This window comes from Lepus europaeus, chromosome 5 (genome assembly GCF_033115175.1).
Source record: "Lepus europaeus isolate LE1 chromosome 5, mLepTim1.pri, whole genome shotgun sequence".
Classification (NCBI taxonomy): Eukaryota; Metazoa; Chordata; class Mammalia; order Lagomorpha; family Leporidae; genus Lepus; species Lepus europaeus.
The window spans coordinates 37,376,806-37,399,772 of NC_084831.1; the positions used below are offsets into that span (position 1 = coordinate 37,376,806).

General features: G+C 45.6%; 1 protein-coding gene across 2 annotated transcripts in view; it reads right to left on the bottom strand.

Moving 5' to 3' along the window:
* Positions 1–22,967, bottom strand: part of IPP (intracisternal A particle-promoted polypeptide) — a 116,007-nt gene that overhangs the window by 71,038 nt on the left and 22,002 nt on the right. The window lies entirely within an intron of this gene.

Genomic DNA, 22,967 nt, shown 5'->3' on the forward strand with positions numbered 1-22,967 from the left:
TTAATGAACATGTAACATTTTACTCTTTCTATCTCATATTTATCCCTCCTCCAGTCCATCTTCCAACCTGCAAGTCAAAGTGACCTTCCCACAAGGAGCATTATATCAGACCCTTGCTTAAAATTCTTCAGTAGGGAGTGGGCATTTTGCCTCGTGGTTGAGATGAGGGTTAGGACATCAGCATTGCATATTGGAATGCCTGATTCCTCTTTGAGTCCAGTTTTATGCTAGTGTGGACCTTGGGAGATAGCTGTGTTGGCTTCAAGTAAGTGGGCTCCTTCCATGCACTTGGGAGACATGGATTGAGTTCTTCAGCCCAGCCCCGGGCAGTTGCAGGCAATTGGAGACTGAGCCAGAGGATGAGAGCTCTCTTTCTCACACACTCTCTCTCTCAGAATAAGCTTTACATTTTTTTAAAAAATTTAAATTTCCTTAGCAGTTTCCTATTATCTTCATGAAGAAATATAATGAAGTATTTAAGTATATAAGCCAGGGTCAGAGTGTGTTGGTTAAAATCTTACTATATCACTAGTCATGTACCATTGGGCGAGTCATTTAACCTCATTAGTAAAATAAAAATAACAAAAGTGATATCAGATTTCCCGTTTATTGGATTGCAGTGCTCCAAACTCAAAAACCTCCTTATATATTTCCCCATTCTCTTCCTGAAAGTTTCCTGTCATAGACATTAACAATGGGTCTAATCATGTATTTTTTAGTTCCTGCTTTCTTAGGAGAGCTATTTAAAACATGATAACACCATGCTGGCCTGACTCCAAGCCTCTCCAATCAGAACTTGTCTTGCCAGCATACCAGTGCCCTAATCTGTAAAATCTTTCCCCAGATCACTGGTCAGATTTGAGCATTGTTCCTGAATCCTTGCTTGGTTTCCTTGTAATACACTTTCTGTCTGCAAAAGACAATGGCTGCAATATTTTGTCCTTCCAATGCACATGGTCTTGATTCGATAAGATCACCTCGCTTTCAGAGTTACTATAGCAAGGAAATAATTCTACACATCCAGTGTTACCTAGGTAATTGCTAAAGCCATTATTTCATTAGATTGCAAAATATTGATGTATAAAAAATCATCCATTCCTCCACTATTAGCAATGATCCTTCTATTCTTTCCCACATCATTTCTTTAGTCACCCTAAAGTATAGACTGCATAGTGAGGACCCAATAGAAGCTTGATGCTGGCAATCATTTATAATTTTAAGAGTGATGAACCAGTGCCCTAATAGGTGGCTATAAATGGGGTATTTTAGTTTCATTATGAGATAATAAGTTTTTTTTTTAAGATTTATTTATTTATTTGACAGGTAGAGTTACAGACAGTGAGAGAGAGACAGAGAGAAAGGTCCTCCCTCCATTAGTTCACTCCCCAAATGGCCGCAATGGCTGGAGCTGCGCCAATCTGAAGCCTGGAACCAGGTGCCTCCTCCCAGTTTCCCATGTGGGTGCAGGGGCCCAAGCACTTTGGCCATCCTCCACTTCTTTCCCAGGCCACAGCAGAGAGCTGGACCAAGATAAGAAGTTTTTATATATTTGATTTGATTAAACTCATTTCAATCATTGTTCTTTTTGATATTCACATTATCCCATCTTCAGCCTGTGGGAATCTATTTCTAGTATCTTTTTTTTTTTTAAAAAGATTTACTTATTTATTCATTTGAAAGGCAGCGTGGCATAGAGGGGGAGAGACAAAGGCGGGGCGGGGTGGGGGAAGGAGAGAAAGAGAGATCTCTCACCTGCTGGTTCACTCCCCAAATGACCACATCAGATTTGGGCCATGCCAAAGCCAGCGGGTCAGAACTCCATCCTGATCTCCTACATGGGTAGCAAGGGCCCAAGCACTTGGGCCATCCTCCATTGTCTTCCCAGGAGCTTCAGCAGATTGGATTGGAAGCAGAGCAGCCAGGACTCAAACTAGTTCTCTAGTTTGGGATGGTTAGGTCACAAACAGTGGCTTAACCCTCAGTGACACAACACAGACTACCCATATCATCTTATTTTATTTTATTTATTTATTTATTTTTATTTTTGACAGGCAGAGTGGGCAGTGAGAGAGAGAGAGAGAGAGAGAGAGAGAAAGGTCTTCCTTTGCCGTTGGTTCACCCTCCAATGGCCGCCATGGCCTGCGCGCTGCGGCCGGCGCACAGCGCTGATCCGATGGCAGGAGCCAGGTGCTTCTCCTGGTCTCCCATGGGGTGCAGGGCCCAAGCACTTGGGCCATCCTCCACTGCACTCCCAGGCCACAGCAGAGAGCTGGCCTGGAAGAGGGGCAACCGGGACAAGATCGGTGCCCCGACGGGGACTAGAATCTGGTGTGCTGGCGCCGCAAGGCGGAGGATTAGCCTGTTGAGCCACGGCGCCGGCCCACCCATATCATCTTAATACAGCACCAGTAGTGTTTGATAGATTCCTTACTTTCAGGCACAGAAAGATATTTCAGGCTCATCTTGCCATTTCTTGTCCCAATTCTGAAATCAATCATTTCTCAGAGAAGCTCTAGATCCTTTTTAATGGAAAATGGTATTTTGAGACAGCAGTCTGAATACCAGAGAATGCTAATTGCAACAGTTAGGACATATATTAGCACGGGCCAAGTTGCACATTGGATAACATGTCTGACTACAGATCAAAACATATATTCTCTTAAAAAGATATTGATGGTATTTTTTTTAAAAAGATTAATTTATTGGGGCTGGTGCTGTGGTGTAGCAGTTAAAGCCGCTGCCATTAGTGCTGGCATCCCATACTAAAACCGGTTTGTCTTGGATGTTCTGCTTCAGACCCAGCTCCTTGCTAATGTGCCTGGGAAAGCAGAGGAAGGTGGCCCAAGTCCTTGGGCCCCTCTGTACCCATATGGGAAACCTGGATGAAGTTCCTGGCTCCTGGCTTCAGACCATGCAGCTCTAGCCGTTGTGGCCATTTGGAGAGTGAATCAGTGGATCTCTCTCTCTCTGCATCTGCCTCACCCTGTCACTCTGACTTTTGAATAAATAAATAAATCTTTAAAACACCCAGTGCTGGGCCGGTGCCCTGGCTTAACAGGCTAATCCTCCGCCTTGCGGCGCTGGCACACCGGGTTCTAGTCCTGGTCGGGGCGCCGGATTCTATCCCGGTTGCCCCTCTTCCAGGCCAGCTCTCTGCTATGGCCTGGGAAGGCAGTGGAGGATGGCCCAAGTCGTTGGGCCCTGCACCTGCATGGGAGACCAGGAGAAGCACCTGGCTCCTGGCTTTGGATCAGCGAGATGCACCGGCCGCAGTGGCCATTGGAGGGTGAACCAACGGCAAAAAGGAAGACCTTTCTCTCTGTCTCTCTCACTATCCACTCTGCCTGTTAAAAACAAAACAAAACAAAACAAAAAAAACAAAAAACACCCAGTGCTGGGCCAGGCTGAAGCCAGGAGCTTCATCTAGGTCTCAAACACTTGGACCATCTTCCACTGCTTTCCCAGGCGCATTGTCAGGCAGCTGGATCAAAAGTTGAGCAGCCAGGACTTGAATCAGCCCCCATATGGGATCCTGGAGTTGCAAGCAGAGTTGACCACTACACCACAATGCCACAATGCCTATGTCTAGTTTCTAAAGAAATATCCATACTGTTTTCCACAGTGGCTGCACTAATAATTTACTTCCTCAGCAACAGTGTATAAGAGTTTCCCTCTCCATATATCCTCAGCATGACTTGTGCTCTGTCTTTTGGATAATAGCCATTCTGATAGGAGTGAGGTGATATCTCATTGTGGTTTTGATTTGCAGTTCCCTGATGGATAGTGATATCAAGAATTTTTTCATGTATTTGTTGGTCATTTATATTTTTTCTTTTGAGAACTATCTATTCAGGTCCTTAACATATTTCTTAACAGGATTGGTTTATTTTTGTTTTGTTTTGTTTTTGCTGCTGAGGTTTTTTTGGTTGCTGATATGTACTTGATATCAATCCTTTGTCAGATAAGTAGCTTGCAGATATTATCTCCCATTCTGTCAGGTGTCTCTTCACTTTGTTGATCGTTTCCTATGCTGTGCAGAAACTTCTGAGTTTGATATAATCCCATTTGTCTTGTTTTGCCTGTGTTGTTTGTGTTTGGGGTAGGGGTGGGGTTTCTGTTTTTTGTTTTGTTTTTTCCATTTCTCCTGAAAACTAAGTTTGGGGTGGAAATAGAAAGACATTTTAATAAAACAGCCTGTTTTTAGGCTTGAACAGAAATTTTGCTGAAAGGCCGGCGCCGGCACACCAAGTTCTAGTCCCGGTTGGGGTGCCGGATTCTATCCCGGTTGCCCCTCTTCCAGGCCAGCTCTCTGCTATGGCCTGGGAAGGCAGTGGAGGATGGCCCAAGTGCTTGGGTCCTGCACCCGCATGGGAGACCAGGAGAAGCATCTGGCTCCTGCCTTCGGATCAGCGAGATGCACTGGCCGCAGCGGCCATTGGAGGGTGAACCAACGGCAAAAAGGAAGACCTTTCTCTCTGTCTCTGTCTCTCTCTCTCTCACTATCCACTCTGCTTGTCAAAAAAAAAAAAGGCAAGCAAATCTGCAGAGCTTCAAAGGGTAAGTAAAGTATCTTATTTACACATTAGAACAGAGTTGAACTAAAAGTTCACAGTTCACCATTGTTCTTACTTTCCTTCTAAATCAAAACTTCTTGAATCTTGGTTGAGGACTGCTCTGAATTTAAAAAATAAAAGGCCTTCCCTGCCCTCCAGACCCACCCCAGTATTGTGGCTTAGCAGATTAAGCTACCACCTGTGATGACAGCATCTCATATGGGTGCAAGTTCAAGTCCCAGTGGCTCCACTTCTGATTCAGTTCTTTGCTAATGTGTCTGGGAAAAACAGCAGAAGATGGCCCCTGCCACCCATATGGGAGCCTCTGAGGAAGCTCCTGGTTCCTGGTTTTGGTCTGACTCAGCCCTGGCTGTTGTGGCCATCTGGGCAGTGAATCACAGATGAAAAATCTCTCTCTCTCTGAAACTCTTTTTCTTTAGAAACTTATTTATTTGAGAGACAGAGTTACAGACAGAGAGGGAGAGAGACAGAGAGAGGTGTAACTCTTTCAAAATAACTAAATCTTTTTAAATGTTAGCTTTATGTAACATAAGGAGTCTTCATAAAGTTCATGGAAAATGCATATTATAGAAAACTATGCATGAGTTTCAAAAAATTTTTACATAAAAATAAACTTTTATTTCCATTTTTCCACAAACTTTATGAAGTACTCTTGTGCCTAATGGCTTTATTTTGATGAGAAGAAGTGAGTGCTGGTTGGATACCTTGTGATCTGGATTGTATTTCCCCTAGGGGTTAGTTTCAAGGCTTCCAGGAGTTGGGTTTAGCCAGTGAATCACGTTCCAAACAGGATGTTTTTCCAACTGAGTCTTTTATCACAAAGTGCTTTCCAAAGATAATTGCCTATTTCAAAGGTAGTACTTCTCTTCCCTGATCACCCATTAGAATTGCCTGAGAAGTTTTTAGAACAATACTATGCCTAACTCCCTGAGACAGTGATTAATATTGGCTTGGGGTGAGACAGAAGTGTCAAATGTTCCCAAAATCCCCAGGTTTTTATTCTAATACTGTATACAGCTGAGGATGAGAACAACTGTTCTTTTTTTTTTTTTTCCTTAAGATTTATTTATTTATGAAAGGCAGAGCTACAGAGGGAGAAGCAGAAAAGGAGATATATAGAGATACCTTGCATCTACAAATGGCAGCAATGGCCCAGGGCTGGGCCTGGCGAAGCAGGAGCCACGAACTTCTTCTGGGTCTCTTGCGTGGGTACGGGGTCCAAGTATTTGGGCCACCTTCTGCTCTTCCCAGGCACATTAGCAGGGAGTTAGATAGGTAGTGGAGCAGATGGGACTCAAACTGGCACTCATATGGGACGCCGGTGCCATAGGCAGAGGCTCAACATTCTACGCCACAGTGCCGGCCCCAAGCTGTTTTTTTTTTTTTTTTTTTTTTTTTTTTTTTTTTTAAATTTTTGACAGGCAGAGTGGACAGTGAAAGAGAGACAGAGAGAAAGGTCTTCCTTTTGCCGTTGGTTCACCATCCAATGGCCGCCGCGGTAGGCGCGCTGCGGCCAGCGCACCGCGCTGATCCGATGGCAGGAGCCAGGTGCTTCTCCTGGTCTCCCATGGGGTGCAGGGCCCAAGGACTTGGGCCATCCTCCACTGCACTCCCTGGCCACAGCAGAGAGCTGGCCTGGAAGAGGGACAACCGGGACAGGATCGGTGCCCCGACCGGGACTAGAACCCGGTGTGCCAGCGCCGCAAAGCGGAGGATTAGCCTAGTGAGCTGCGGCGCCGGCCCCAAGCTGTTCTAAATAGAGGGCTAAACCTCAAAGCTTTTGATAACAGGGCAAAAAAAAAAAAAAAAAGTCCCCATAAAGGACAGTATATGCTAACCTATTTAGTTAGGTAGCTCATCAGAAAATATATTAAGTGCTTTCCAAACATATTTATTTTTGTGTCAATTATATGTAACAAAAACAGTAAAAGATAATATAAATATGAGAATGTGGAGGACCTTCACAAAGCTAACGTAAAATGGGTATTGTGAAAAAACTGTGGGCTTCCAAAATTTTTGGCAACAAATAAATTTATGGTTTATTCATTTTTTCCACAAACTTTTAAAAGTATCTTTGAACTGTAAAATAGCTTTTATTTTATTTTAATGGTATGAAGACCCTTTTACTCCTTTCTCTTGAGACCAGTGAGAAAATAGGCTTCATTCTTCTTTAAAAATTTTGCTTTAATTACTGTGAAACAGTAATTGAGGATATCATTCTAAACTTAATTCATTTTCACACATGGTTTTAATAGATAATGTAGTTTCTAATATAGGAAAGGGTCCCTGAGTCCCTTCATTCTTGACAGTAAATGATGTATGTTAGCTACCTGCTGCAATGCAATAGTAATACTACAAAGTAGTAGCTTAAAACCATGCATACTTATCATATCACATTTTTCTGGTGAGTCAGGAGTCTGAGTATGTCTCAACTTGGCCCTCTGCTGCAGAATCTAACAAAGTTGTAATCAGCCTATCTGCCAGGATTGCTGTCTCATCTGAGCACGACTGAATAAGGACTTGCTTCCAAACTCATGTGGATTACCAGCTGCAGTTCAGCTCCTTGAAGGCTGCTGGATGTCTTGCTGGTTGGCAGCAGGAAGCTGCCCTCAGTTCCTTGTGAGGTTTGCTTCTCCGTAAGCTGGCTCACAACAAGGGACCTTGCTTCTTCCAAGCCAGCAAAGGAGACACAGTGTTTGACACAGCTACAGTTTTATATGACATAATCACATACAGCTAACTACATAGATGTAGTCCCCTTTGCCATATTCTATTGGTTAGAAGCAAGTCACAGGTCCCACCCTTGCTCAAAGGGAAGAGACCATATAAGGTAGTGGACACTGGAAGGCAGGGATCATGGGGACCATGCTGCCATGTGTCTACCACAGCTAGTACCTAAATATATAAGGATGGACAAGGAAAAGCTATTTTTCTTTTAAATTTAAGTTAATTGTAATTTAAAAATATTTATTTGAGAAGCAAATAGACACAGAGAGACACACAGAGCTTGCTGCCATCAACTGATTCACTCTCCAAATGCTGACAATGGCCAGAACGGGGGCCAGACCAAATGAGGAGCCAGGAACTCAGTCCAGGTTTTCCAGGTCTTCCATGTGGGTGGCAGGGATCTAACCTACTGGGCCATCATCTGCTGCTTCCCTTTGTCTGCAGTGGCAGGAATCTGGAATTGGGAGGCAAAACTCACACTGACATCCAGGCATTTCAATATGGGACTCTGGTGTCTTAATTGGCATCTTAACTACATATGCCTAAAACTGCCCCCCAGAGAATCTATTTTTCAAGGTAGCAGGCCAAGTAACACTGTAGAAGGAATAATAGTCAGAAAACCATTTTTTTCCAACCATCATAGCAATAAATGATATAAATCAGAATGATCAATTGGTACTAAAACCACTGAATAAAAATATGTTGGAAAACAGATATTTACATCATCTCAAAGTATTCATTACAGACTTCTATGTCCAACCCCAACTTGTCTTCCAACCTAAAACACACACACACACACAAACACAAAGCCCAGATAATTTTTTTTTTTTTTTGACAAGCAGAGTGGATAGTGAGAGAGAGAGAGACAGAGAGAAAGGTCTTGTTTTTGCCATTGGTTCACTCTCCAATGGCCGCTGCAGCTGGTGCATCTCGCTGATCCGAAGCCAGGAGCCAGGTGCTTCTCCTGGTCTCCCATGCAGGTGCAGGGCCCAAGGACTTGGGCCATCCTCCACTGCCTTCCCGGGCCATAGCAGAGAGCTGGCCTGGAAGAGGGGCGACCGGGATAGAATCCGGCGCCCTGACCGGGACTAGAACCCAGTGTGCTGGCGCCGCAAGGTGGAGGATTAGCCTGTTAAGCCACGGCGCCGGCCCAGATAAAATATTTTAAGCAGGAGCTGGTATTATGGCATAATGGGTAGAATCACTACCTTTGACACTGCCATCCCATATTGCACTGGGTTGGGTCCTGGCTGCTCCACTTCTTATCCAGTTCCTTGCTAATGCACTTGGGGTAGCAGTGGAAGATGGTCTAAGTACTTGGGCCCTGTCACCCACATGGAAGACCTGGAAGAAACTTCTAGCTCCTGGCTTTGGGCCAGCCCAGCTCTGGCTGTTGTGGACATTTGGGGAGTGAACCAGCGGATGGAAGATCTCTCTCTCTCTCTCTCCCTCACTCTATAAACTCTGCCTTTCAAATAAATACATAAATAAATCTTTGTGGGAGAAAAAAAAAAGAAAAAAAAAAGGAGAAAAGATAGAGGGATAAATAGCCTGCCTATGAATAGACTAGGCCAAATAGATTGTCCCCTGCACTCCTTAGTCAAAGTCAGCAAGCAGAGAAAAACAAGTACAATAAGTTACCCATATCCACTGGCTCCACGTACATGGATGTAACCAACAACACTACAAAAACATTTGAAAAAGATATTTTAAGCAGCACTTTTCAGATGGTGGAAAACGACAGCTCAGAAGGGTGACTGAGAGAAGGGGAACAAATGAGGTGAACCACTGGTACCTCAACTTGCTGTGTGGTGAGAACTTGCTGTCCACTGTTTAGGGAAGGAGAATTCAAAGGGAGTTTATCTTCCTCACCGAGTTGAAAAGACAAAGTTGAGAATTTAAGAAGGCCAAGATGAACAGAATTCTCAGGGCAAAGTATCAGAGAGGAGAGAGACATCAGAGACAAGAAAGCTGACAGAGAGAGCACTTTGGAAACCTGTAGAAGGTTTTCTTCACATCTTCAACTGGGTACTAAGTATAGAAAAAAACATTCAAATCTTGAGGGAGCAGGTGGAAGAATCCTGACTTTATGTAGGCCAAAATATTTGATGTTTCCACAAGGCAGAGTAAGGTCATCATATAGTTTCCAGTACTCATTAGTAGTAGATGTCAGAGCCAGTGCTGTGGCATAGCAGGTAAAGCCGCTGCCTGCAGTGCCAGCATCCCATATGGGCACTGGTCTAAGTCCTGGCTGCTCCACTTTTTATCCAGCTCTCTGCCATGGCCTGGGAAAGCAGAAGATGGCCCAAGTCCTTAGGCCCCTGTACCCACATGGGAGACCCAGAAGAAACTCCAGGCTCCTGGTTTTGGATCAGTGCAACTCCAGCTGTTGTGGCCATTTAGAGAGTGAACCAGCAGATGGAAGATCTCTCCCCCCCACCCCTTTGCCTCTTCTTCTCTCTGTATGTAACTCTGACATTCAAATAAATAAATAAATCTTTTAAAAAATAAGTAATAGATGTCATAATGTAGTAATATTAGCCCTAGACTAAAAACTGCTTTGGTTACACTGAACTAGGCTTAAAAACAAACTTTGAGGCATCAAACTATTTCCTAGAACAACCCTCAAAAATATTTAGAGGAATAAAAATATCTAGCAGTTAATAATTGATGATGTAATTCAATAAAACAATTGCCACACAAATGAGCAAAGACTACATAACCTATAATATGGAGAAAAACCCATAAGTAGACAACATGTCCAGAATCGACCCAGATGACAGAATTAATAGACAGGACATTAGGGGCTGGTGTTGTGGCATGGCTGGTTAAGCTGCCACCTGTAATGCCAGCATTCCATGTGAATACCAGTTCAAGAATCAGCTGCTCCACTTCTAATCCAGCATCCCCACTAATATGCCTGGTAAAACAGTGGAAGATGGTCCAAGTGCTTGGGTCTCTGTCATCCATGGGGGAGACCAGGATAGAGTTCTAGGTTTCTGGCTTCAGCTTGGTCCATCCCTGGCCATTGGGTCCTTTTGAGAAGTGAACCAGGAGATGGAAGATCTCTCTGTCTCTCTGTTATAATTACATTCCATATGCTCAAGAAAGTAGAATGAGAGAAACATGGAAGAGGAAAACTCTTTAATCAATGACCTAAGTTTTTAATTTATGGAAGTAGGGAATAAAACAACAAGCTCAACACAAAGTAAGAAAAGAATTAATAAAAATAAGGAGTGAGCATTTGGCACAGTGGTTAGGATGCTGCTTGTGACACCAACATTCCATATCAGAGTGCCTGGGTTTGAGTCCTGATTCTACTTCTGATTCCAGCTATCTGCTAATGTTCATCCTGGGAGGTAGCAAGTAATGGTCAAGTATTTGAGGCCCTGCACCCATGTGGGAGACCCGGATAAAGATCCTGGCTCCTGGCTTCAGCCTGGCCCAGCCCCGGCTGTTATGGGCATTTGGTGGAATGAACTAGTGGATGGAAGAACTCTCTCTCTCTCACTCTATTTTTCAAATAAATAAATTAATTAACAAAATAGTAACTAAATCAGTGAAGTAGAAAATAGAAATCAATTCAGAAAATCAATAAAAATAAGAAGATCAGTAAAATTGATTCTTTAGGCAAAGAGATCAGAAAAAAAAAATATCAGTATCAAGAATGAGGGAAGGTCAGCGCCTTGGCTCACTTGGCTAATCCTCCGCCTGCGGTGCCAGCTTCCCACATGGGCGACGGATTTTGTCCTGGCTGCTCCTCTTCCAGTCCAGCTTTCTGCTGTGGCCAGGGAAGGCAGTGGAGGATGGCCCAAGTGCTTGGGTTCCTGCACCCACATGGGAGACCAGGAAGAAGAACCTGACTCCTGGCTTTGGATTGGCACAGCGCTGGCTGCAGTGGCCATTAGGGGAGTGAACCAACAGAAGGAAGACCTTTCTCTCTGTCTCTCTCTCTCACTGTCTATAACTCTACCTGTCAAATAAATTAAAAAAAAAAAAAAAAGAATGAGGGAAGGGGCCGGTGCTATGTCATAGTGAGTAAAGCTCCCACCTGCAGTGCTGACATCCCATATGGGCACCAGTTTGAGTTCTGGGGGCTCTACTTTCTGTCCATCTCTCTGCTGTGGCCTGGGAAAGCAGTAGAAGATGGCCCATGTCCTTGGGCCCCTGCACCCACGTGGGAGACCTGGAGGAGGTTCCTGGCTCCTGGCTTCAGATTGGCACAGCTCCAGCCAATGCACTAATTGGAGAGTGATCCAGCGGATGGAAGACCTCTTTCTCTGCCTCTCCTTCTCTCTCTCTCTGTAACTCTGACTTTCAAATAAATAAATAAATCTTTAAAAATAGAATACAACCAGAGGGGCCGGCACTGTTGTGCAGCAGGTTAACACCCTGGCCTGAAGTGCTGGCATCCCATATGGGCACCGGTTCAAGACCTGGCTGCTCCACTTCCAATCTAGCTCTCTACTATGGCCTGGGAAAGCAGTAGAAGATGGCCCAAGGCCTTGGGCCCCTGCACCCACATGGAAGACCCAGAAGAAGCTCCTGGCTCCTGGCTTCGGATCGGCTTTGGATCTTTTCCTAAAATTTTGCCATGATAAATATCACAATGAAAATAACCTCGTGCACATGTTGTGTATGTGTTGTTTTGTACAAGTACACACGGAAGCCTATGAATGGCTGTTGGAGCATTCATTATTCTAGTCACCCTGGCTCCTATAGGTCAGGTCTCAGATCACTCACACTGCAGAGATCTAGGGTCATTCTATTGCTCTTGTAACTTGATGTGGTCACAAGAACCTTGATGAGATCTTCTGAAGTTGTTTACCACTTCTGTGCCATCTTGGAGCACAGGCATCTAGTTACTGCCCCTTGGGAGCCCTGTGAACAGGTCACAGACTTGCTTGCTCAGGTAACACCACCCAGTCATTGCCACTCTGGGGCTTGATGCTTTTGCGTTTTCTGCCAAGTACAGGACAGTTTTTATGCTTGGATTCCTTCTAAAACAGAAGTTTCTGCCAGAACCATGTCTCATCAGTCAAGTCCACGCTCTCTCCTCCATCCTCTTTGCTTCCCTATAGCTCTTCTCGCCCACCTCCACACGTCCCATGCTCTTCTATCATGTGCACTTATAGCCTAAAGATTTGTTTTTGTTTGTTTTTAATTAAACAGAGAGAGCTAAAGACAGAGGAGAGAGACATCCTCTCATTAACTCTCCAAATGGCTGCAACAGCCGGGGCTGGGCTAGGCCCAAGCCAGGTGTCATGGGCATCCTCTGGGTCTCCCACATGGGTGCAGAAGTCCAAGCATTTGGGCCATCTTCCACTGCTTTCCCAAGAAGCTGGATTAGGAGCTGGATCAGAAGTGGAGCCAGTGTCACAGGTGGAACCCTTTTTCTTTTTTTGTGAGTTTCTTTTTTTAAATTTATTTGACAGGTAGAGTTATAGACAGTGAGAGAGAGAGAGATAGAGAAAAAGGTCTTCCTTCCATTGGTTCACTCCCCAAATGGCTGCCATGGCCGGCACTGGGCCGATCCGAAGCCAGGAACCAGATGCTTCCTCCTGGTCTCTCATGTGGGTGCAGGGGCCCAAGCACTTGCACCATCCTCCACTGCCCTCCCGGGCTACAGCAGAGAGCTGGACTGGAAGAGGGGTAACTGGGACTAGAACCCGGAGCCCATATAGGATGCCGGCGCAGCAAGGCAGAGGATTAACCAAGTGAGCCACGGCACCAGCCCCCTTTTTATCTTTTTTAAGATGTATTTATTGGCCGGCGCCGTGGCTCAACAGGCTAATCCTCTGCCTTGCGGCGCCGGCACCCCGGGGTTCTAGTCCCAGTCGGGGTGCCGGATTCTATCCCAGCTGCCCCTCTTCCAAGCCAGCTCTCTGCTATGGCCCGGGAGTGCAGAGGAGGATGGCCCAAATGCTTGGGCCCTGCACTGCATGGGAGACCAGGAGAAGCACCTGGATCCTGCCTTCGGATCAATGCGGTGCGCCAGCCGCAGCGCGCCGGCCGCGGCGGCCATTGGAGGGTGAACCAACAGCAAAGGAAGACCTTTCTCTCTGTCTCTCTCTCTCACTGTCCACTCTGCCTGTCAAAAATTAAAAAAAAAAAAAAGAAATAATAAAAAAAAAGAAATATAAGCACATACAGAAGGACAATCAAATCAACTTATTGTCCCACACATTAGGATTACTCTTTCTCAGAACATAAGAGTCTTCTAGAAGAAAGCATCGTTTTCATAACCAAGAATTAAGGGCATCCAAGTCTCTTGCTGGCGATGAGGTGATTATACTCTGATTCTGACAGGAGAGCCTGTGATGCACTTCTGCCTTCTTTTTCTCTGTGAGCAGAAGCATACCCAGCCACACACACCGAATAAAGTTCCTAACCCATCTGAACATGGCCTCAGGCCTGCTTCCAGGTTCCTTCTTCCCTAGATCATACAAGGTTCCCAGGTGAATTGGCAGGAAGAGTAATGTGTGCTTGATCTGAGGACCCTGTGTGCTTGAGGACAACTAGGTTTGTGGGCTCTACAGAGCCCTAAACAGGGGACCCATATGTTCCCGGGGTGGGTGGCGCATGTGTTTTCAGGAAGCAAGTACTTAGGAAATCAGTTCAGCGAATAAAACAGAAGAGATGGAATTTTCTGGCTTTGGAGAGAGACAGATCTGAATTCCAGTCCTAACTGTATCACTAACCGATTATATGACCACAGGAAAATCAGTTAACCTTTAAGCTTATGACACTTTTATCTATAAAATGGATATTACGTGTCCCCAAAGAGCCCAAATGAGGCTAAAATGTGATAACGCAGTTAAAGAGCCTTGTACATTGTTTGTCCCTGTGCAAATATGCAGAGTTGTTATTGTGAGGGTGATTGCTTCCTGTATGGCCAAAGTAGCTAATGGATTTCCTGTACATGGAGCATGCATCTGCTCTGGCGGCTCTGCTGGGTCCCAGGGTAGCTGAATTGAGTTTCTGCCTTCATACAAACAGTTTATTTTGTGATTTGGCCCTGCTTCAGCTTGAACTGGCATTGAACAGGGGCTATCTAGGAAGTTTTGACTGGCCAATCTGACCCTCCTGAGATAAGGGGTTGGAAAATCATTATCTACATCCCATAGTGTTCATCATAGATAAGGCCTTCTGTGTTCTTCGATCTTAGCCCCAGGGTTTGTTTTTTAATGTAAGAATTTTTATTTATTTGAAAGGCAAAGCAAGAGGAGGGGGAGAGAGTAGAGGGGGGAACTCTTTCATCTGTTGGCTCATTCTCCAAATGCTTAGAAGGGCTGGAACTGGGCCAGGCTGGAACCCCACCCAGGTCTCCCACATAGGTGCCAAGGACTCAAGTACTTGAGCTGTTATCTGCTGCCTCCCAGGAGATACATTAGCAGGAAACTGCATCGGAAGTGAAGTAGTTAAGACTTGAACCAGGTACTCTGCTATGGACTGTGAGTCCCAAGCAGCAGCGTAACCCTATGTGCCACAATGCCTGACTATCCCGGCCCTTGTTTTTAGCTGCCTCACCCCATGCCCTATCTTCACCTCTCTCTACTTTCACTGTTTCCTGTCCTTGCTCTCATACTTGTGCTCATAAATATGCTCTTTAGGCTCTGGTCCAGACTATGCATGGCTAGACAATCAACCTTCTATTTAACCCAGTCATCTATTTAGAGATTCACCCAGTCTTAATGCAGCTGGCCTCAAAAGTAAGGCTTATGTGAATAACTTGTTGTTATTTTTCTCAGATCCAAGCTCATGGGACAACTTTGGAAGAGAAACTGATTGCCTTAGTGTAAGTTGTAGAAGAGAACAGGATAATACTGGGTCCTACTCCTCAACCCCTATAGACAGACACACTCTAATATATTCATATTGCACACAGGCATAATGGATACACACAGAGACAGGCACATTGACATGGTCATACATACTGATACACAAATATATAAACAAATACATACTAACACATACACTTCAGAAGATCTAAAGGGATAGAGAAAGACTTTACCTAAGAATCTTATGAGGAGGACTCAAAAGTGGGAGGGCTGGTGTTAGGAAAATGGCAGTCTTATCTATGGCGCGATCTATACCCTGATTTACATCCTATGCCACCATTGCTGAAAGCCAGGTAGCCACATGGCCCAACTACCTGTGTCAAGCTCCACCCCCAACCTAATGGAATTTGCTGCTCCTGCTCCCTGCCCGCCCTCCAGCAAAGTTTTAAAAGGGCCTGTTCCTGAACACGTGGCTCTCTGGCTCCTCTCGTCTGGTCTGGTCTGGTCTGCTCTCCTCTCCTCTCCTCACATCTCGTCTCTCTTCTCCCTGCTCTCTGTTCTCTCCTCGCTAGCTCCTCTCTCTCTCTCTCTCTCTCTCTTTTAGTCTCTTTCTCTTTTGCCCTCTTCACCCCTTCCCTCCGATCTGCTGGGTTTTCCCCAATAAACCCCTTCCCTTACTCCGGTGTTTGGTGTGTTTTGTGATGGCCTAACAGCTGGGCCCTTTCTGTCTTTGTGACCCCTTACAGTTTGTAACTGAGATTACAAAAGTTACAAAAGCTACCTTTTATGGAATGTGACTCTGTGTCTAGTTCTACCTATGACCCTTAGTATATGTCATGTCATTGAGACTTCATCAGAGTTCTGTGCAATGAGAATATTCCAGGGGCTGGTACCGCGGCATAGGAGGTTAAATGTCTGCCTGCAACACTGGTATCCTAAATGGGCACTGGTTCAAGTCCCAGCTGCTCCACTTCCAATGTAGCTCTCTGCTAATGGCCTGGGAAAGCAATAGAAGATAGCCCAAGCACTTGGGCTCCTGCATTCACATGGGGGACCCAGGAGAAGTGCCTGGCTCCTGGCTTCAGATCAGCTCAGTTCCAGCTGTTGGAGACATTTGGACACTTGGCACTTTACCCAGGTACTCACTAACAAACTTCCAAATGCCCACTTATGTAATTCTTTGCCTGAAGGCCACTCTGCCCCTGTATCTGTCAGGCTGGAAGTGCATTGGCAGGTGTAAGACTGGAGGGAATTTGTACCCTCATGGGCAATCTTCAACCAATGACTGACAAGAGTTGGCACATGACCTTTGGTATGCAATAACTTTGAGACCTGTAGTCTATAGTTGCCCAGGCTTTCTCCAAAGGATTAAGCTCCAGGCACAGTGGTGGCTGGCTTAATAATTCATTCTTTATTGTCTTCCTTCCCTTCCACATTTATTCCCTCCCAGTGTTTCCAGAGCCTTCTAATAAGCTACAGATGTTCCTCAACTTACGATACAATTACACCCTGATAAACCCATTGTAAATTGAAAATATCATAAATGGAAAATGCATGTGATATTCCTATCCTACCAAATATCCCGGCTAAGCCACCCAGCACACTGTAAAGGACTTGCTGTTTCCCCTCGTGATTGTGTGGTTGACTGGGAGCTATGGCTCGCTATCATTTCCCAGCATTGTAAGAGAGATAATGAAGGCTGCCATCCCAGGAAAAGATCAAAATTCCAATCTCGATATATGATTTCTACCAAATGAGTGTCACTTTTGCACCATCGCAAAATTGAAAAGCTGTAAGTTCTGTGATCATAAGTCAGGGGCCACCTGTACCTGCTCAGGAATCCTCATCTCAGGACCTGTTTGTAGAGAATTAAAATTAAGACATCCCTTCTCCAAAGAGAAAGTAGTCTCTTTGGTGTATGCAGAGACTGAATGCTTGACATTCCCATCACTCATCACCTTGTCTCTCCCTGGGAACCGATTCCTGCGTGTTTCTTCACAAAGAGCACATCTTACTCAAATTCTGTCAGAATCGAGACTCTGAACTCCATCCGGGTTTATCTGGGATATCATGCTGTCCGAGTAAGGCAGGATTTGAAGGTAAGAGAAGGAAAGTGACTTGTTTCCTTCTGACTGTATCGGTGCTGAGGTTTGGTACATCTGGGCTTCGTCAGAGCTAAGGGGTTATTTATAGTTGCTTCTGGCTGGGCTTGAATATGGGGTAGCTGTGTCAGCACCACCCTTACTACCAGCAACATGAAGGCAAGAGGCTGCGACTCCCAAGAAGACTTTAATTAAAGGCTTGAAATTGACATGGGAAATAAATACTGAGAATCACATGATATTAGATCATCTATCTCAGAAGTGTGCTCTTCACTCAAAGATACTTGTTTCCACTCCAACTCTGAGCTTCCTCTGTGTGATGTGCTGGGAATAATCTGTCCCCAACCTGCCTGCAACCAGTCTGTAGAGTTTCCATCTCCTGGACACAGGAATGATTATGACTTCCTACTGGGTTATGGATTTTCAGTCTCTATCTACTGATCCCATTCAGTACATAATCCCAATTCACCAACAAGTATTAGAGACTTACTTTCACAAGGTAAGACTTCAGACTCCTGTCTTACTTGTTTTTGTTTTTGTTTTTGTTTTTAATTTATTACTTGAGAGGTAGAGAGTTACAGACACACAGTAAGAGGGAGAGACAAAAAGAGAGGTTTCCATCCATTGATTCATTCCCCAGATGGTCACAACTGCCGGAGCTGAGGTGATCCAAAGCCAGGAGCTTGTTCCAGGTCTCCCACGTGGGTGCAAGGGCTCAAGGACTTGGGCCATCTTCTACTGCTTTCCCAGACCATAGCAGAGAGCTGGATCAGAAGAGCAGCCGCTGGCACTAGAACTGGCGCTCATATGGGATGCTGACACCGCAGGCAAAGGAGTAACCTACTGCACCACAGTGCTGGCCCCTGTTTTACTTGTCTTGATCCAGCCTCTTTGCCACCTCTAGGTCCAGTGGCCTCTTGGTACCTAAGAGGCTCATCTGGTTACTCCCTCTCCTTGCTTGCAGGCTTGTGTCTCAGTCACCATTGCTGACCCAGTGCCTTGGTTTTCTAAGAAAGCTGCGATTGGCTCACCATTCCTGTCTGTTCTGCCTTTTATTCACCCCATGATTTTTAATATTTTGTTTTGTAACCCATGAAGAGTATAGTGTAAGCTTTTCTACTTTTGTAAGATTTTTGAAAGGTTGAAGGTTTCACTTTAAAAGACACAGCTGTTGGGGCCAGCACTGTGGCATAATGGGTAAAGCCACCGCATCCCCTATAGGCACTGATTCGAGTACTGGCTGCTCCACTTTTGATCCAGCTTTCTGCTGTAGCCTGAGGAAGCAGTAGAAGATGGCCCTAGTGCTTGGGCCCCTGCACCCATGTGGGAGACCTGGAAGGAGCTCCTGGCTCCTGGCTTTGGATCAGCGCAGCTCCTGCCATTGTGACCATCTGGGAAATGAACCAGTGTATGGAAGACTTTCTCTCTCTCTCTCTCTCTCTCTCTCTCTCTCCCAGCTTCTGGCTCTCTGCAACTCTGCTTTTCAAATAAATACATCTTTAAAAAAAAAAAAAAGACATAGCTGCTGGTTGGTAGTCACTTGCATTTGCATTTCTGTCACCCACCAGCAGAGTAAAGGGAGGCTTGAGAGCCCCTGCTGAGCTCTGGGGAAGATACTAGAAAGTGCTATAACACCCTTGCAAAGCACCAAGATCTCTCACTCTCATCAGCTGCTAACACACAGAAAGTATCATCATTAAGGAGTGGCTTAATCTAGCCTAGGGAAACGAATTTATAACTTTCCTTGGCAACAGAAGAGAATAGAGTTGAAGAGGCCCAGGGGGGCTATTTCTTCCGCTTTACTAAGAAGCAGAGTTCTCAGAGATACCCTTGAGCATCTGGCCTTGGGCCCACCTTGTTATTGCTGCTGTTGCTAAGTTATAAAGAAAGAAAATTGCCAACTGCATGGACAGCTGGTGAGGTCAGAACCATCCAACCTTAGGGTAGTCTGAGCACATATGTGTATATTCAGAAAGGTTCAAGGAAAATGGAATTAAAATATAAGTTTATTTTGGTGGAAAAAAATTGAAATGCAATGCATTGCATATCAGAGTCTCTAGCTTGCTAACAGTCTATGATGGAACAGCTAAAGCTCCATAATAGCATAGGCCAATTCCCTTCTCATATATTTATATCCAAATTTATATCTATACTACTTGTTCTCTCTCTCTAGAGAGTCCTAATATATCAGGTATGATACCCCTTCAACATGCCAGCATGGCTCAGTCCAAGTCTGAAAGCCTCAGAACCAGGGAAGTCACTGTTGCAATTCTCAGTTCAAGTCTGCAGGCCTGGAAACCTGGGGCGGGGTTAGGGGAGGGGCGGCAACTGGTGTCAGTCCTGGAATACAAAGGCCAGAGGGATTGGAATTCTGATATCCAAAGGTGGCAGAAGAGTGTCCTAGCTCCAGAAGAGAAAAAGAACATGAGAAAATTGCCATTTGCATGGACAGCTGCCTTTTTTATTCTACCCAGGCATTGATTGGATGGTGCCTGCCAGATGAATCTTCCCCAGTCAATCAACAGATTCAGACACTAGTCTTTTCTTTTCTTTTCTTTTCCTTTTTTCTTTTTTTGACAGACAGAGTTAGACAGTGAAAGAGAGAGACAGAGAGAAAGGTCTTCCTTTTCCATTGGTTCACCAATCAAGTGGCCACTACGCCATCCAAAGCCAGGAGCCAGGTGCTTCCTCCTGGTCTCCCATGCAGGTGCAGGGCCCAAGGACCTGTGCCATCCTCCACTGCCCTCCCGGGCCACAGCAGAGAGCTGGACTGGAAGAGGAGCAACTGGGACAGAATCCGGCACCCCAACCGGGACTAGAACCCAGGGTGCTGGCGCCGCAGGCGGAGGATTAGCCAAGCGACCTGCTGGTTCACTCCTCAGTTGGCCGCAACCACTAGAGCTGGGTTGATGCGAAGCCAGGAGCCAGGAGCTTCTTCCGAGTCTCCCACATGGGTGAAGGGGCCCAAGTACTTGGGCCATCTTCTACTGCTTTCCCAGGCCATAGCAGAGAGCTGGATCGGAAGTGGAGTAGCTGGGACTCAAACTGGTGCTCATATGGGATGCCAGCACTGCAGGCGTTGGCTTTACCTTCTACACCACAGTGCCAGCCCCTTAAAGTTATTAAAAGTGCCTAACATAGATCCTGATACAAGGCAGGTGTTTAATAAATTTCTGAAGGGATAGACGAATTTCAATGGCAAATCTCTTTTAAGAAGTGAGTGGAGCAAACGGCTAGAGGAGAAGTGAGTTTGAAGGGTCAAGTCATCACTTAATGAAGCAAGACTGAGAATGAAGTAGGTCAAATAAATGGGGTGTGACTATGTTTTGGTCTCAAAACAACTACAGTTGCTTGGGGACTGATGAAGAGCCTGCCTGGGCATGAAATTTCCTGTCTGTCCCAATCAGCTCTTAAGATCTAGTGGTGGAAGCTGATCTACCCAGATTTGCACTGTCTAGTTCTCTGGACTATTTCAGACCAGGCCCAATATTCAAGGCTTGGCTCAAAGTGATGTTCTCTCTCAGAAAATTGAAAAGGCACTTTAGGAGCTTTGAATCCATCTCCCGAGGGCACAAGAAGGCAGTCTGTGTTAGAATGATGAGAGGCTTCCAGGAGAGACTCCTGTGCTAGACAATGCTGCACTACTTCACAACTGCCATAACTAATGCTCTTTGCTTCCCACTAAGCTTTTCCAGCCCTCTCCTTTGGCTAACAAAACATGCTCTTCTTGTCCTAGAGTATATATAACTCAGCTATGGCCTCTCGTGGTGTTTGATCTCCACAGTGATTGGTCCACAGAGAACATGTAACCAAAGCAGAGCCGATCCAAGTTCTTTGTCAGCTTAGACTATGGGAGGGAAGCCCTCTCCTTTTTCATGGCACATTGGCTACCGTCTTTCCCACAGAGGAGAGAAACTGAGTGAAAGAATATTGAACGGTAAGATTAGCACTGCATCATAAGCCTTGTAAATTCAGCCCTCACTCAGAAATCTTGTTCTTTTCCTTTTTGGATAACTAATGGGGGGGGGGGGCTCTAATCTACCCAGTCTATTTTTCCTTTTCCCTAGCTGGGAAGCTAATCTAAGGGGGTCTGGGGAGTGTTGCCAGAGCAAGTCTAGCAGAGGAGTTTCATGTAAGTGAGGGCACAGAGATAAAAGACAGATGCAGTCTCTGTCTTCAGGAGTTGATACTTTAGGGAAGAAATCAATACTAGTACGGACAGAATAGTAATGTCAGAATTGTATGCTGGAGGCTGTGGGTAGGGTGGGTGGAACATCATGGAGAGATGCAGGGCAAGAGAACGAAACTTTGGCTTGGGTAGTTGCATTCTCCAGCCACAGTATCAGCATGGGTAAGTTCTCTGGGTAACTGGTGGCTATGATACTCCATGCAAGTGCACAGCTTCTGTCTGCAGTATTGGCTGCTACAGTCAGTATTGCCTATTACTAATTGGGACTTCTCTACAAACACTGTCTTTCTAGAAGATAGAGTTGAGAGACCTGGATAACCCAAGACTTCCATCCAAATACAGGAGTGGCTCTTAGGGAGGAGGGGAGAACTGGAAAAATTGGTGGTAGGGTAGGAATAATAAGACTGGATACAGAAATGGCTGGAGAGCCGGTGTGGGCAGCCTGGAGTAAATGCAGTCCCTGGCCCAACACCTGCAGAGGCCTTGTGCATTCATTGTCCTATCAGAAAGCCTGATGGGGGAAGAATCATCCCTGTGTTCCCCAAGGAGTTAAGAAGCAACCACCTAGCCTCTGCCCTGCCCATAAGAAGCACCAGCCCTTAAACATCTGAGAAAATGGTCAGCCTCTCTAATGATAAAAAGTGCAAGCTCAAACAATGGATATTGGGGCTGGTGCTGGGTGGCTAAAGCCACTGCTTGCAGTTCTGGCATCCCATGTGGTCACCAGTTCAAGACCCAGATGCTCCACTTCTAATCCAGCTTTCTGCTATGGCCTGGGAAAGCAGTGGAAGATGGCCCATGTGCTTGGGACTCTGCACCTGCATGGGAGACCTGAAAGAAGCACCTGGCTCCTGGCTTCAAATCAGCCCAGCTCCAGCCTTTGCAGCCATTTGAGGAGTGAACCAGTGGATGGAAGATCTCTCTCTCTATCTCTCTCTGCCTTTGCCTCTTGGTAACTCTGCCTTTCAAATAAATAAGTAAATCTTTTAAAAAAATGGATATCACTTTTCCCTTTCAAATCAGCAAAAAATGAGATTTTTCATCTCTCCAGGGTTAGAGGGATATAGGCAAGCAGAAACTCCAAGGTACTGCAGGTGAAAGTTTAAGTTGGAAAGCAATTGACTGAAAATGCTCATATCACGCACTTAATGATTTCCTTTGTGAGTCCATTCGGAAAAGATAATTTTTTTGTTTTGTTTTGACAGGCAGAGTGGACAGTGAGAGAGAGACAGAGACAGAGAGAAAGGTCTTCCTTTGCCGTTGGTTCACCCTCCAATGGCCGCTGCGGCCGGCGTGCTGTGGCCGGCGCACAGAGCTGTTCCGAAGGCAAGAGCCAGGTGCTTCTCCTGGTCTCCCATGGGGTGCAGGGCCCAAGCACTTGGGCCATCCTCCTCTGCACTCCCTGGCCATAGCAGAGAGCTGGCCTGGAAGAGGAACATCTGGGATTAGTACCCGGCGCCCCAACCGGGACTAGAACCTGGTGTGCCGGCGCCGCTAGGCGGAGGATTAGCCTGTTGGGCCACGGCGCCGGCCCTGAGAAGATAAATTGACATACAGAAGCTATAGTAGACATTTCTTGGGGTATCATCCCAGC